At 34.1% G+C, this 4787-nt stretch overlaps 1 long non-coding RNA gene across 4 annotated transcripts; it reads right to left on the bottom strand.

Moving 5' to 3' along the window:
* LOC110898369 lies at nt 1–3659 on the bottom strand. Of its 4 annotated transcripts, XR_004877323.1 has the most exons (7): nt 3489–3659; nt 3101–3164; nt 2269–2802; nt 1398–1507; nt 743–808; nt 529–620; nt 1–398 (listed from the first exon to the last, which is right to left on the bottom strand). It is a non-coding gene; the product is annotated as an uncharacterized LOC110898369 (long non-coding RNA). The 4 variants fall into 4 exon arrangements; XR_002569359.2 differs by lacking the exon at nt 2269–2802; XR_002569360.2 differs by lacking the exons at nt 2269–2802; nt 3101–3164.
* Nucleotides 3660–4787: the final 1128 nt, after the last annotated feature.

The raw sequence follows: 4787 nt of genomic DNA, 5'->3' as shown, positions 1-4787 counted from the left end.
TTCATCCAAAACCATATTATTTACTTTGAAATGTTTATTTGTTTCATTCTCATCTTAATCTAGTATAAGCAACTTCACACCGGTTCCTATGCCACCATATCTTCCACAGTACAGCCAAGACAACACACAGTGTGGCCTTCCTTTGCCTCTTAGATAACGTTCATCCATCACAGATTTGATCGCTTCTTAGACAGTTGAACATGCTGAAAGATTGTTCAACCCAAGCCACACTCCAGTTCCCCACCAAATCGATTTGGCGAGTTTGCATGAAACCAATACATGGTCCACTGATTCTGGTAGGTATCCGAAGCAAGGGCACAACACACTTCCCATTGCACTCCTCTCTTATCCAGCTCCACTTTTGTTGGTATCCTTCCGGCTACACTTCACATGAAAAACTGAAATAGAAAGTTGTAAAAAATAAATACATATCGTAATTGCAAATTCTTTACTTAATAACTATATAATAAATTCGTCGAATAAGATAAGTCTATAAATTGATTTATAATGCGAACTAATGGTTTTCACCTCGAGAATTACGGGTTGTCACATGCACCTACAGTGATTGTTCTTTTTAAGCATCACTTTCCTATAGGAAATAGAGAACTGAAAACTTTGGACTTCGTTTACATGTCAATATAGAAACAATGAAAGGGAAGTTAAAAAACAGAACTTCATTATAGCAAACAAACAATAGACGTATGTCAAAAATACTGATTCATAAAATAAGATATGCTTTCACCTATTTCAGTTCTTCATTCTTCCGCTTCGATTCTAAGAGATCTGCTTCCCGTTCCAGGGTAAAGGCCTACAAACACAAAGAAATGAAATACATAATGCGTTTCACATCAAGAAACACATATATTTTATGACTATTAATATGTAGTATTAGACAGGACTCCACAACTCTTAACTATGAATATTATTGATTTAATATACTCATGAATCTCTAAACTAAGTTGGGCAAAAATTAGAAACAGGGCAAAAATCTATATATAAATAAATTTTCTAGCTTTTAAGTGCATAATAGTAACATATTTGACCCTTTTGTACAGACCTACACTGATCTCTATTAGATTGTATATTAAAAAAAATTACCAAACAACCTCACAACCTGGATTTGTTTAAGGAACCTGCTGCCTTTTATTTAATCCAAAATGACCCACTTAGTAAAATTCCAAGAATAATATTAGTAATGGTTATAAACTTTTTTTTAACTATCTATATATTCTGTAAAACTCCTTAAAAATTATGAGCATTAATAACACAAACTAACTCTTTTTCACGCCTTAATGTATACAATACACTTGTAAAAGTCAGGTCACAAAAAGAAGAGAAAACGGCTTACTATATATCATAAAATATAACTACCCATTTGTTAGATGATGGTATTACACCTTACTATATTTTCATTCCTCATCAGTTCGGCTCCAAGCGGCATCCATTAACAAAAAAAATTGTCATCCACAGATCTAGCTTTGTCTTGAAAACTTGTAATATCTATTTCCTGTCATATGACATAAACATCAGCCCTGACAGCAAGTGTTCGAATGATACTCCATATGGACTTTCTAATCAGATTATTAGATTCAAAGAAAATGATAATAAACTAGCAAGTATCAGGGGCATAACTAAGTCTTGCTAGCTGTTTAAATCTAATGAGATACTCGCAATCAAGAACAGACGATCATGTCAACCCATTTGTGTTTTATAAAGTGTATGCCAATTTAGACCTTTGGCTTCATCTCTCAGAAAGCCACAATATTACAAACTTTTGCATCCGAATTCATGTCAAACCAACACGTTTTGACCCGTTACCCAACCTAACTTGTTTAGATAAAAAAATAAAACTTAAAAATTGTCATACACATGGAAGCGGTACATAACTATATACATGTAATCGAGGATATCGTCCGTACGTTGCCAAAAAAGTAAAAAAAAAATTATTATAGATTGCAAAGAACTGAAAACCCATGAAAACATAGAAATAAGCATTTGGGAACTTAAAAATCAAACAAATTTCACTTCAGATTGACCATATATTACACATTTCAATTCAAATTGATGAAACCTATTTCAGATCAACATGAAATTTAATGAACTCAATAGCAAAGCCAGACAAACATAAAGTCAATTTAAGAGTAAATCATCTATGAATATATTGATAATAAAAAACTTCAATAACTTCAAGTTCGCTAGTTTTCTTTAAAAACAAAATTAAGATATTAACATAACAAAAGTATGCAAAGAGGTGAAAAAAATAATGACCAGATGAATCCCGATGCTCAATGAACCATCTTGAAACAACTGTACCACGACAATTGGCTTCCAATTCAGCAAAACCTGGGCTTTCAAGCAACATGGAGGGATAGTAGCATGCCCATTCTTGTTTTTCGCATTCTGATCCATTACTTACTCTACCAGTTTTTGCCTCTAATCACATTGATTAATTATATAGAAAATCTAAAAAAGGACAAAAAGGTCACGGTGTTACCTAGCCCACGCGTTTATCACCTCAACATCAGCAAAAAAAGTTTAGAAAGAACATTACCCCACCCCCAAAAGCCAGCTCATAGGGCTTGTCAAATGAGTAAACATAGTTGAAAAGACTCAATAAAGCACATTGATTCCACTGTATAATATGTCTAAAATTTATTGTTAATAACATCATAATACTATTTTAATAAAAAAAAAATATGAGAATAAACAGTTTAAAAGATTTAAGTGTACACACCTTGAACTCACATGGTGATAGGAGAAAGAAGGTAAACCCTAGTAAGATTTCTGTTTGTAATTTTCTGCCTAAATATATGGCATTTACGCTCAGATGTATGTTTAGTGCATAAAACCTCTTAAATCAATTTATACAAAGGGTTTAATTAAATTTACCGAAATATACAACTTTTGTAAAATCGTATTTGGCACATTAATCATCTATGAAAAATTTATCTGCATCTATTAGCATGTATAGACCCATGCAAGATTATATGCTTTGAGTAAACTACATAAATAACAGTAGCATAAACGTTATATCAAAGCACATTTTTTAATCAATGCACAATACTGAGGCAAAAGAAAATTTCAGAACTTCACAACTTACCTTTTCCAAAAATCTTGCTTTCAAAATCCATTAATCAGTAATGTTTAAGCTTATACTGTTATACCTACAAATTGAAAGAAAGGGTTTTAAACTATCTTCACTTAGATATGCCATGCTTTTATGCCACAACTTAGATTCAAATAAAGACCCACATATATATTTAGCCATTAAAACACACACATGCTTATATTTAAATTACAGAATGGTTGCATGTTGGGAATCAGTGTATCATAATATTAGCGGAAGCGATTTATATAATTTACCAAAAGCCGATTATATAAATTTGATTTATTAATCTGATTAATAAATATTCCCAATCAGGATCAAGGTTATACGCGTATAAACAAATAAAAGGAATAAACAACCATAGAGGGTTTTAGTAATCAACCTTTGACGACTACACCGGAATTGTAACACGCGGGTTACAACGAATCCTCGCTAGTAGGAAGTTCACAACCGAGCATAAGATACCCGAGAGTAGAACCGGCCAAGAAGGAGGCGGCGGTGATGCTTGGTTGACGGCAAGAGGATGGCGGCCAAGCTTAGGAGGGTGGCTAGGGTTTTGTGTTTTATAAAAGTGTGTCTAGGGTTTCCACCTTAAACATCCTTTTATAAAGCCCAATCTTACATTAAGGCCCTTTAAGATTATACAATTATAATCCTCTTAATAATAATCTAATTAATATTAAGTCCCTCGGGTTTAAACTATTATTATTTCACAAATAATAATCTACCTACTCGTGAACATATACGATTCGTGTACCAACGTGTAACTCTTCGGATCGTACCGAGTTAGTTACTGTAACACCCCAACCCGGGGCAGGTCAGAGCGTCACTATTACGAATATCATAACCAAAATACATCCACTTAATATCAGATAGGATTCAAGGTGACATACACGTCTCAAAATACCCTAAGTCTTAAGTTCATTCAAAAGTACATGATTTAACAAAATAAAGAGTCTTTAAATACTCTTGAACATCCATTAATCTCTCATTTCTGATTCCCCATATTATCCCTGATTACCGGTAAACGAGACAAGAAAAACACAACAAAGAAACTACGGCTGAGCTAAAGAATTGCTCAGTAACGGAGAAATCAATAGTACAAGTAAGGATGGACGAAAAGAAAGAAACACGAAACGATATTGAAATAACGAATCAAATACAGGTACAGAAATTTAATTGACGTAGATGTTGAACCAAATCAGAACATGCGTCTAAAGTATATTTGGCACAGTAGCGGACGGATCACATCATATCACAAACGTATCAGATGCACATACTAATTAGGTGACCTTGAATGTCACAACAATAATTCATGTAATTAAAGAAGCACCCAGAGCCAAAAACAGACTGGTACACAGCTAGCTAGTCCATGTACCTATGAGATGGTGAGTGTGGCGTTCACCCATTATTCCATCTCCACACAACAAACTCAAACTCGGAACTAAGATCGATCTATACGCCTCTTGGGGCCAAGGCGCTACACGAGCACAAACTAGAGACGCCGTGAACTTTTATTACGCACTGTCACGATAAGTGTCATGCCGTTGACGCCCAAACGGCAAGCCAGACGCTCGGGTGACAGAGTACAAAAACTAAGGCCATGTAAATAGTTTACAATCAACTGAAAATAATACCAATAGGAACATGCGACCATGAGTACAAGTCTAAGGTATGGCAT

Source organism: Helianthus annuus, chromosome 13, assembly GCF_002127325.2.
Source record: "Helianthus annuus cultivar XRQ/B chromosome 13, HanXRQr2.0-SUNRISE, whole genome shotgun sequence".
NCBI classification, from domain to species: Eukaryota; Viridiplantae; Streptophyta; class Magnoliopsida; order Asterales; family Asteraceae; genus Helianthus; species Helianthus annuus.
Note: the sequence above shows the minus strand (reverse complement) of the source record. Positions and strands in the feature narration are given on the sequence as shown.